The sequence below is a fragment of the Pinus tabuliformis genome, chromosome 3_2 (genome assembly GCF_031772625.1).
Source record: "Pinus tabuliformis cultivar Carrire ecotype Pingquan chromosome 3_2, CPIR1, whole genome shotgun sequence".
Lineage (NCBI taxonomy): Eukaryota > Viridiplantae > Streptophyta > Pinopsida > Pinales > Pinaceae > Pinus > Pinus tabuliformis.
In genome coordinates, this window is record NC_142302.1 from 818,749,738 (window position 1) to 818,762,246 (window position 12,509).

A 12,509-nucleotide genomic window follows, 5' to 3' on the forward strand; every position below is an offset into this window, starting at 1 on the left:
GTATGGGTTCTTCATTAGCATTCAAGGATGAACCTATCATCTTACTGTCTTGAGCCGGAAAAGGATCCTTCAAAACAGCAGGAGTTTGGGAACCCTTGACAATCTTCGCAACCTCTGCACGATGAGGGCAGTCTCTTGTAAAATGTTCATCGTCACAAATGAGACAAGGATAACGAGGTTTGCGCTTTTCATCATTGGATTCCGCCTTTTCAGGTTTCTCCTTTGAACTTTTGTCCATTTTATTCTTCTTCTTTCCTTTCTTCTTCCCACTGGATTTTGATTTGGCTGTAGATGACTCTACAACGTGAATATCGGCGGAGATATCTGCAGAAGAATCTCCTGTTGGGGAATCAAGCAAGGTTATGATAGGGGAAGAATTCTTGGAAGACTTCTTCTTACTTTTAGTGTTAACCGTGCCAATCATACCATCGGTGGCATGAGATCCCGAAGGAGCTGCAGTGATTTGATTTTGCTTGGGAAGATCGGGGATTTTTTCATGTAACGTACCGACTGAGTATAGACCAAGTCAAGGTACTGTGCTTGAGCAATTACTTGCTCCTCAGTAACAACTCCAGCTTTAGCAACATCTTCAGTGATCTTTGGCAACAAAGATTTTACAAACCACTCAGCCAAGATTTGATCTGGAATAAATACCTTCACTAAACGTCGTCAACGTCTCCACTCATGAATATGATCTAAAATGTAAGTGGATGTCGATTGTTTTAGCGAAGTTAACAATTCTGTGCCATTGTCATATCGGACTGGCAACTGAAAATGAGTTAAAAACGAGGTAGCTAACTGACTAAAATTATAAAAAAGTGCCTCGCGGTAACTCAATGTACCACTTGACTGCAAGACCAATTAGAGTGCGCTGGAAAAGTCTAAGACGGATTGAATCATCTGTAATGGAGTTAGACGCACACCAAAGGTGGTAAGTCATCACATGGTTCGACGGGTCCTCTCCTAATTTACCTTCGAACTTGGGAATGTCCCTGGGCAACTTATTCGGCATTGGCGGCCAAAACGAAAGATAATTAATGGGATCATTTGTTAGGCACGACAAGTCAGGTAAGTCCAAAGTTGCGATAAACGGTAACTGCCGATTAGGGTCCCTAAAACTCTGGGTCATGAGACCAGCCCCAGGAGGAGGATATCCAGAATAACTAGGAATAGGAATCGCGTTCGGGATATTGTATCCTCCCGGAAAACCAGGATTAACCGGACTGTACTGGGGTTGTTGAGGTTGTTGATAAGTGTACCCAGGATACGGTTGATACTGATAGACTGGCTGCTGCACAGCAGGACCGAATTGGTACGGTTGATAAGTGAATTGTGGTTGACTTGTGACAATCGTACTTAAACCAGGTTGTCCTACAGGCATCTGAACCGAAGTTTGAATCGTAGATCGAGACAGTGGTAAAGATGTCTGAGGAGTAGATACAGGAACAGTAGAAACCGGAGCTGTCGATACTCACGAAGTAGGTGGGGTAGATTGGACAGATGTTGCGGCAGTTGTAGCAGTCGTTTGAGGCAGAGTACGAGGTGTACTAGGCCCAGGCTGAGAAACTACCGAAGGTACAGAAGTTTGAATGTTAGACTAGACTGGTTGCTGGGGTGGACCAGAAACTAAGGGTTGTCCAGTTTGAGATGACAGCTGTACACTTGGCTGCAATACCTGTTGAGCTTGCGATGGATCCCACACTATATTCATTCTGGGGTACTGATCCATAACTGGTTGAGAATACTGAGGACCATAACCGGATTGAGGGTAGGATTGATAATTGAAAGGTACATTTCCCGTTCCTTGAACATATGTTTGACCGGAGGGTGGTTGGAAACCTTGGTTCGAGTATTGACCTTGGGGTTGATACCCTTAAGGCACATACTGATATTGGGGTTGACCTTGAGGTATAAATTGATACTGGGGTTGACCTTGGGGTACATATTTAGTTTGGGGTTGACCTTGAGGAATGTACTGTCCCATAGGTATGTACTGTCCTTGAGGTTGCCCCCCAGATGCAAATTGTGTACCTTGAGGTTGCCCCCCAGGCGTTAATTGAGGCTGCCCCCCAGGCGGTAACTGACCACCTTGAGGTTGAGGATTGGGAATAGAACCTGACATCATGAGAATGTCTTCTACGCTCAACGGCTTAGTACCATTGTTTCCAGTTAATAACCCTTGCTCAATGGGTTGAGGAGATGCTCCCGAAAAAGTACCAGAAAGTGACTGATACCCAGAGGGATCAGAAGGACCGCCATACAAAAAATATTCGGGTGATTGAGTAAACATGGATGACTGTCCTGCCATATTGACGGGAGTATAAAAACCTCTAGGTGTTGGGTGATAAGGAGCATGAGGTGGTGAAAAGCTTAACCCTGAGTTTTCTAGAAAATTGGTCAAAGAAAGATACCAAGAATTACTCCTAGGTGGACTGTAAAAAATTGATTCACGCTCCCTTAGTTCAATAACAGGTTGATTTTCAGGGATAGGGATGCCTACTTCTTCTTCCGGAGCAAGTTCTTCAATAGCAATAAGTCCAGAAGGAAGATCTTGGGTGATTACTCTTTCTACCCTAGGTGAACCAGGACCACAAGAAGTTGGAGAAACAAACCCCGATGTCGGAGTAGCAGAAAATTCACTTTCAGGCTCAGATATTTCGGGTTCTTCACCTATATCACTAGTAGATGAAAAACTACCAGCAATTTCAGAAACAGACACTGACTGTGAATTATAATCTGCTACTAACGGTTGAAAATTAGGATGTACTATCAAAGAAGATTCTCCTTCCTCAGGTGACCCAACTCTACTATCTCTAGGAGTTACGAGGACTTTCAAGCCTTCAAGCTGGCTGGGTACTTCCTCAGGAGGTTGGTCCCGAAGTCTACGGGACTTCCTCAGTAACTCAGCCACGTTTACAAACTCAGGAGACTGATCGCGAAGTCTACGGGACTGTTTTGGTAATTCAGCCACAGTTGAAAACTTTTAACTACTTCACATGCAAACAAAGTAAAATCTCAATGAAAAGCACCTAAAGTCTCTAAAGAACCAAACAAATTTGAATCACACGCCTAAAGAATCTAGGAGATCAAACACACACAAACAGTAACTTTTCGGACTGAAAACACTAGTTGGTGATGAAATCCAACGTCGCAGAGTTCAATACAAAAATAGCGGTTGGAACAGTTACCCCAGCAGCCTGCTTAATGAATAGACTGGCACAAGTTCCTCCACTTAACCGTCTCGAGTGAAGTGAACCCCCCAGAAAATCCAAGTGAGTCTAGCCGACGTCTTCTCCAGGTACAGTGGGATCTTCCCACCACTGTCACCTCACGAAGAGTCCTAAAGAATATAGCCACTAAGGTTACCAACTGAGACAAAGATACCTGGGGGAACAGTCTACGATCCGATACACATGCAAGGGCAGAGTAGCAAGCTCAATTCCCTTGAAGGCTCCTTGACATAATCCAAGGTTTACCAACAAGTGACCCCAGGCTCCTCAACAATGGTTAATCCGAGGTTTACCGTTTTTAATACGTGAATATCTGGCGTCGTTCCCAATGAGGAAGGATTGATTCCCACACTGGTTCGGACACGATCTCGTGCTTCTCCTTTAAGAGGAGCTTTCCGAGAGCATAAATGCAACAACTGGATTTCTTCCCTACCACAAGATACAACTACTTGTTTGTTTTTATTGTCTTGGAGAGTTAATTACTCTCCTACTCCAAGAAACTAGCCTAAGCTAAGTCGGTGTATCAGAGCCCTAGAAATAAAAATGTTACTAGGTGAATTTTACTTTAAGCATTAATTTTAGTGGTTTTTGTTTAAGTCCAAAGGTGTAGAGATGAAACTCGTGGTATGAAGACTCGACTCAAAATCACAAAAAATGCACCTAAGATGATCTAAACAATCTTTTTCTCTTTGATGAACTTCTAACTAAGAAAGAGTTTGAGAATGCAAATACTTTGTAAACACAAATCTTTCTCAATTCAACAAATTAAAAGAAGGTTTTTTTCCTTTCCAAAGCACTCAAAACGAGACAACTAGTTATTTCACAAAAATTTCCCTTTTTCATTTCAAAGCATTCAATCACTACAAAACATACTTTTTCCAAAAGAGATTTTTATATTTTTTAAATAAAACACTCAAAACTATGAAAATGACTAATTTTAAGATCTACAAATTATAAAAACCTATTTGAAGTCAAAGCCTACTAAAAGTCTTTTTTAAGGATGTTTTACTTAGCTAGATGTAAGCTAAGGACCAATTTATGTAGAATCACAAATAAGTCAAGAACAACCAATTTTGTTTTCTTTTTGAAAATGAAAATCCAAACTCTCAAACACAAGCTTTTCAAAGTTTTGTAAAGAGAAAACTCAAAGCGGATTCCTCAAACAAGGGGAGATTTCATAAATGGTTAGACTCATAAGAAGGTTGGTAGACACTAAGGTGATCTGAAGTCCCTACAGCTTCTAAGCTCAGAGCCACTACACAACCAAAATGAAAAAACAAACCCAACAAGCAAAACTCCTAGGAATTTCACTTAAAACCCTAACACTAACGAAATCAATCTAAGGAAAGCTTCTGACAAGTTATATGTAGGTCTGGGCAGTGGATAACAATTTCTAAACAAACACTAAGCTGACTAACAGAGGAAATCTTAGGGTTTTTCAAAATTTTGATAGGGTCCGCAAGCCCACAGGTGCAGTCCCGCTCTGTGCTAAAAGCCAAGCTGCGGGTAGGTACGCACTGTGTCAAACGGCTAGGGTGCGGTCCTCTCCCAAAGCTATGAAAAACAAAAAATAACCCTGGATCTACAAACTCTACCCAATTTTACACACAACAAGCCAAAAACAGAAACAAAAACACAGTTTCTCAGGTCAAAGTAAAAACAAGGAAAACAATCAAGTCCCCAGTATGGTCGCCATTTTGTCACACGGAATAAGTCGATCTTGCGGACAAGATAGACCTTCCTAGAATCTAAAGAAGACCTAATGACAAGCAAACCAACCAGACACTATCTTTCTCTAAATATGCTTTGATTTACAATAGCAAACAAGTGTTTTTAGGGCCTACCTTAGGTCCAACGCAAGCTTGTGGATGCCCTTGCTCCTTCAATCCAAATGAGCTCCTTTGTCGTGGATCTGCAAACACAAACAAGGCAAACAAGTTAAATAGCACCTGAAAAGCCAATTTCATAAAACATATTTAACATGAAATTCAAGGAGTCCATGAAACAAATAACATGAGATACTTGTTGAGAAAAATGAGTTTGATTGTATTAATTCAAAAGAAGAAGAACTTTACAACCTTTGCCTTGACGTTGTACAAGCTCCTCCCAGGGTCCAGCAAGAAGTCTCCTATACTTTGACAAGTTTCACTCACTCCCCAATGAAACCAAAAAGGTATGTGATCTCTCCTCTTAGGCTTAACTAGGAAGTCTTGATTTCACCAGCGTTTACCCTAAAAAATGTTCAGCTTCTAACCTCCCTAGCAACCAGCCCAATGCCTGTATTTATAGTGCAATGGAGGGAGGTTACTAAGTCCTCCTTCAAAGGGATAAAGCCCTCCTTCAAAGGGATAGCTCCTCTCATCAAGGGATTAGCTCCTTCTCTTTTGGGATGCATGAACCACCTCAGAGCGAACAATCCACGTCAAAATTCCTTCTAGAAACCTCTAAATTTAACCCAAAGTGAGTTTTTTAAGATAAAACTTGCGCCTTTTGACTTTCATAGGGGTCCGCACCTACACCGTTAGGGACAGAGCAGGCAGGTCCGCAGTTTTTGTACACAGAAGGTGTGGGATCGCAGGTGACAGTGAGAGAAAGTGCGGAACCAAAGTTACATTGATTTTTAATGTCTTTCTCCCATTTCCAAAGCTTGATTTGAAGAGCTGAGGTCTAAGACTTGCTTAGGAGGACAGTACAAGTGATGATAGACCCATACTGACTACAAATAATCATGGTGACGATATTTTTGTGTAACAGAAATACTTGCATCCCAATTTTTTTGCATCCTTTTGTGCTATTTATTTTTGTCATTATTGAGTGATCGATATTTTAGACCTCAAAAAAAGCATAAAAGAGGTTTTATATTTATATATATGTTGGATAACTTGCTAAGATTGAAATTTTGGTTTTGATGTCCTTGCATATTGTTTGACCAGATTAGTTCAAAATGGGCAAGTGAAGCAAATGGCAATATATCATGGATCTTGAGGTGCAAGACCTCAAAGGCAAAATGACATTCTCTAGTAAAGACTTGGTTTGGACGGAAATAAATAGAAAAAACAATAGTATTGATCGAGTTGCTGTAATCCCATTACGACGAGTTGCTGACTTTATCAAAGGAGAGGAAGAAAATCCTATTGCTCCATGTAAATTCATACGAAAAACAAAACAAAAAAACCAAAAGAAAGAGATACTGTTGCATTGCAATATGATATGTGAGTATTTAAAATATATATTGTTTAAATCTTTTGAAACCACGGTTATCTTTCTTTGTATGTACTAACAATTTAAATTTTTGGTTTAGTTATCATTGTTCATTTGGCCCAGAGGACAAAAGAGGAAATCTTTCAGCTAAACGAAGGACCTCATTTGTGTAGAAGAGGGGTTGCCAATGCCACTTTATTGTGAAGGTTATACATGAAATTCCTGATAGAGCAATATTAACTTTCAATATGTATGAACATGAAGATGGGGAAGGTTGGGCTTGTCATGGTCAATGTGACACTTCAGGTGAGACCAGGGCCTTGCATAGGCCAAAGCTTTCGAGGGAAATTTTTGCATATGTAGAGAGTTGTTTCTTTTTGGGAGTGCCTATTGATGTAGTGTATAGAGCCCACATTAAGAGACATGTCGACATCGATGTGGCAGCTCGAGATAGAGATTTCTTCTTATGGAGAAAAGATACTGTAAACATCCATAATAGGTTGGCGAAGGGAAATTATCAACTTCACAAAAAGGATGAAATGAGTGTAAACCTTTCATATCAAAAGCATTAGGAAGATGTTTTCTTTTACCAAAAGCCCAATGGTGTGGAGGTCCCTTTTATAATAAGGATTCAAACAAAGTGGATGTTGGAGACAATGGTCAAGCTATCGCACAATAGATTAATAGCCATGGATTCAACATTTAACACAAATAAGTATGGGGTAAGTTAGATGCCAATGATTTATTGAATATATTTATTTAAGTTGTATACATTCAGAATGATTAATAACTTGTATTGGAATTTATGTAATGTTGAAAATGACAGTACCAGTTGTATACGCTCGTGTCATTTGATGAACAACAAAGCGGGGTGCCTGTTGCATGGGTCATGGCATCACGAAACACATGAAATGATATTGCAATATGGTTGGAGCAGCTCATGCGCAAGTGTTTCCAAACCTGTCCTGATTGGAAAGTCAATGCTTTCATAGTTGATGATGCACTGGCTAAAATCAATGCCATGAGGTAACTTTAACATTGTCATGATATAACCAAACTTGCATTTTTTCTAAAAATACCACACTAAAATGCATTGAATATGGCAGGAGGATCACAGGTTGTGATGTGATCTTATGCGTTTGGCATGCACAGAGGGCTTGGTTGAAAAATGTCAATCGGTTGGCCACTAGTTCCATAAAAGCCAAGGAGATGTTCAGTGAGTTAGGTTCCGTCATGAAACACACTCTCAATTATGAAGTGGAAGATGCAATCAATCAATTTTTTATCAAGTTTGCAGATGAAGAGAAGTTCTCAGACTATTTCAACAAGAATTGGGTCAATGGAGATAAGATTTGTAAGTAAACATTTTTTTCGTATTATATGCATTTTTTTCTTTTATAAAGGTGATATAGTGAGACTAAAATTGTTCTATTTGCAATTAGGTATGTGGGTGAAAGGTTGTTGGGAGTTTCCTCATGCAAATCAGGAGACCAATAATGCTGTTGAGTCATACCATTGTTACCTAAAAACAACATTTCTATCTGATAGAAGGAAAAAATGTGCCCGGAGGATGGATTGATTATTGCATATGCTACTAACAACAGTTGAACCTTGTTATCGGTTCAATGAAATCTTAAAAAAAAAAGGATTTCTAAACAACTACAAGAGAGAAAAGCAGCTAGAATCATCAGTGGAACGAGCAAGAAAAATTATGGATACTGATTGTTGTCCTCATGAGAGCATAACCCATGCTTATTGGGTGAGAAGTCAGACAGATCGAGGTAAAAAATACCTTGTCACCTGGTATCGTAAGGATTTTATAACGTGTGAATTTCCATGTTCTATCTGTGGAAACATTTGCAAGCATGCCATAAAGGTTAATTGGTTGTATTTCCACTCGAATAATTATATGAATGTATGTATGTGTGAACCAGACCCAAATCTGGTTGATGGTAGAGATTAAATTTTGCTCTCTGTTTTTGTAAACAACCCAAACACAAACAAGGTTTGTGACAGAAATTAGTATTTGTTGTGCGTATGTGAAATGATTGGTCGATTATATGTTTTTGATCCACAACAATGGATCATGGATACTTCATGGAGTGTGAAGGCCAAGGACGATGAAGGATTTCCTGCATTTTCCCTTGTAAACAAAGCTACGGGCCAGGCATTGAGGTGTGGACGTGCAAAGAAGGATAAGGTCAGTTTTGTCATAAGGGTTACTATCTCGAGTTTATGCAAGTTTATTCTGACATAGATAATAGTGATTTCAATGGGATTGTTGACAAGGGCCTAGGCATGGATTTATGATATAGAGAATAGTGCTCTCTACGAGGGGGATTCTGCAGGGCTTAGTGATATAGAGATCAGTCCTTTCGATAGGTCTACTATGAGGGGCTTATGAAGGGATTTAAGGATCTAGCAGAATATGTTACCTTATGAAGGGATTGGGTGATCAATAGGGTTTTTATGCATATGCTTTTGATCTACAGGTCACCTTGGGTCCTTACCACCCAGATGATTTGAATGAGGCTGTGCTTTTCACCCAAAGTGCCAATGTGGGTAAGGGTTACCAATGTATCCGACCTATCCACAACACCCATCTTAATCTAGATGGTAGCGCTGGAGATGATAAGCATCATGTAGCCTTGCGTGAGGGAGCAGAGATTGTTCTATGTAAGTGGAACAAGAAGGAGAGTCCGAAGTGCAAGATAGGCCCAATATGTAAGTTATATGATCCATACTAACATGCTGACAAAACTATTACTATATTATTTTATCTGATTTGGGAAACTATCAAGGATTAAAAAGAAATGTTGGGAAGGAGTTATATTATGGGTGGTGTCTAGCAAGTAGTATGTATGGATGCACGCCTGTTATGTGGTGCTGTGTACAATTTGGGATTCTTGATAACTGAAGCCATGATAGTTCTAAAATGGCTTTTGAATTTGTGAGTGCCGATTTTTAATATTTGTTGGTAAATTGAACAGTGGGTGCTTCACAAGGAGTCCATCCACCATGAGGTGAGCAGAGTTCATTCTATCCACCATAGGCTAATGTCGAGCCACAAGGACATACGGTTAGGATCCATTGTGAAGCCAACCCAGAGTTTTTCTTGGCTGCTCGTGGTGATGTTGTAGTGCTTGCACTGGAAAACCCACATGATCCTCATCAGGTATGTTCATCAGTTTGAGCTACTTTATTTGAAGCTCGTTGAAAGCATTTGTTCATCTAATAATTGATGATTGATCACTATCCTTATTCCCCTGTTTGATGGAACCTTTTGTCAGCAATGGATCAAAGTAGATTCATGGGGCCTTCGAGTCAAGGATGAAGCTGGCTTCCCAGCGTTTGCCTTGGTGAACAAGGCCACCAGACATGATCTGAAACACGGGGATAAATAATGGGACCAGGTAAAACTTTCTGTTTTCCTTTTCCTTTTAGTTTCATTGTTTAATATAGCCTCTCCTCTGGATATGTAGAGAAGTCTTATTCACTACAATGCTATAAACCACCTTAACTCAGGGTTTCAGAATGCTAGGGTCTTGGGCATTATGGGCTGCAACAGAGTTGTTTACAACGGTGGTCCCCTAATCCATAGTTTTTGTTGAATGTTGTTGAACAGATATACTTGGCAGATTATAATCATGACAAGGCAAAGCGGTCTGTTCTATGGACCTTAAGTGCAGATGTTGGAAATGGGTATCAATGTCTGAGGCCTATGAACAACATTAATTCGAATATGGATGTGAAAACTGCAGATGGGCATGTTGGAGGAATACGTGATGGAAATGAACTCATCCTCTTTGAGTGGAAGAAACAGAGCAACCAGAAATGGAAGCTCCAGCCCATCCATTGTAAGCAATCTAACAATAACAAGTTGTCTTTCAAGATCTTTATTGAAAGTAGCATAATTTTTGTAAGTTTATCAATAGAAAGGACGGAGGGTTCATGCTACTTGAAAGTTTATCATTTCTGACATTTTCTGTAAGTTTTTCTGGCATCATTTTCCGCATTCTTTTGTTTGCAGGTTTGGTTGTTCATCATAAGTTTGCTTGGCCTTGCACCTCTTGCTAAACGTATAGGCTTTGTCACCGAGTAAGTGAAAAATTGCATGGTATATGTACATAGGTTATGTGTAATCTATACCTTGTACTACAATTGTTTATACACTTGGAATGGTCACTGCAGTGCAATGACTTCATAAAATATTATGTTTGTTGGTTCTACAATCTGATGTTTTGTTGTAAATTGTTGCAGACAAATTGCATTCTACACTGGACCAACAAATGAGATTCTTATATGTATATGGACTATGTACTCATATTTGTGGATACAAGATATGAGCTAATTGATATATATGAGAAAGTGTTTGACATTTCGAAGTAACTGATGCAAATAGATTGTTAATTAATTCTCCTATAGTTGGCGGGCTGCTCAACGCCACATGTGGAAATGCAACACAGATGCTCACTGCAGTGTTTTCACTTTACCATGGCAAGACCAATGTGGTCAAGTATTCTCTACTAGGCTCTGTGTTTTCCAACTTACTTTTTGTGGAGGAATTGCCAACATGAAAAAAGAACAATGATTTGACAAGGCATGTGATATATTTTTAGTTTTTCTTTAACAACCTAGGCCACCAAAACAAGTCTGACCTGCTCATGATATTCATTCACTGGGGCCTAACCATGGGTGTTGTATTGCTATATGATGTAGGTTATTTCTGGAATCAACTCCAATCTTCTCATGATGGCTTCATTATGTCTCATGCTACCCTTGGCCCTTCAACAATCTACGGCATATAGTGAAGCAGCTGTATCAACATTACAACTGTCTAGAGTCAGCAGCATCATCATGCTGATAGCTTATGCTGCATATTTGTTCTTCCAATTAAGGACACACAGACAATTGTTTGAAGAAGGCCAGGTACAAATTAATTAATAAATTGTAACTATAGCAATTGCACAAGTCTTGGTTCTTGCTTGGCACATACAAACATAAATATTATACTTATGTTGCAGGAAACAAAAGGAGAAGAAGATGAGGAAGAACCATCCAAGGGGTTATATGTTAAACTTTCAAGGATATAACAATCAATGATGAATGGGCATGATCTGAGTTTGTATAAATGATAAATCTGATTCTGTCATGATTGCTGTAAAAACAGTCACCTTATCAAGAAAGGAGATTAATGTGTTTTGTTTTTACGACGTGAATGCTTGAGATTTTTGCATGATTCATTGGTTTGGAGTGTTGTAACAATAAATTGAAACCAATGTAGTAGTAAATGAAACTGCTGGTTTGAGTACTGAGATTTTTGCCTCGGTTCAAAGTGCTATAACAATAAATTGGTTGGTAGTAAATGAACCTACTGGTTTGATTTCTGAGATTTTTTCCTCCATGATTCATTGGTTCGAAGTGTTATGAAACCAATGTAGTAGGAAATGAAACCGCTGGTTTGAGTACTGTGGTAACCATTGGCTGTGGATTAGCTATAGTAATCTGTAGTAGTAATTGAAACTACTGGTTTTCAGTATTGTAGTAACCAGTGGCTGTAGTTAATGAACAATAAATTGGAACCAATGGTTTGGAGTAGTTGTTGTAGTTCATCAACAATAGATTGAAACAATGGCTTTATGCTTTCTAGTCAAAACACCATAATGGCTGGTTTTTCTAGCTTGTACTTTTTTTCTCAAAGTACCATCATGGGTGGTTTTTGGGTCATGATGTGCCTTTCATTACCCAAAAGTTATATGGAGGTTTCTTCTTCTGGTGTGGCCTCAATTTTTTTTTTATTTTGCACCATTGGAATCGAGATGGTAATATGGTCGCCAGACCATTGATAATATCAAATATAAAAATGCCCGAAATGATTATTCATTTTATTCTACTTTATATGGGATTAATGATTATTAATTTTATTCTATTTTATGGGATTAATTTCATTTTGGCATAAAAAGCCAAAAGGTTAGATGGCTGGTTTTTTTTCTAGGTTGTACTTTTTTGCTCAGAGTACCATCATGGGTGGTTTTTCGAATTTTGTGAGTCACATGAATGATGGTGCGTTTCTAGGTC

At 39.2% G+C, this 12,509-nt stretch overlaps 1 pseudogene; it reads left to right on the forward strand.

Annotated features, from left to right (window-relative positions):
* The first annotated feature begins 8,475 nt into the window (after nucleotides 1–8,475).
* On the forward strand, nucleotides 8,476–9,178 carry LOC149183162 (ricin B-like lectin R40G3 pseudogene; annotated as a pseudogene).
* The last annotated feature ends 3,331 nt before the right edge of the window (nucleotides 9,179–12,509 follow it).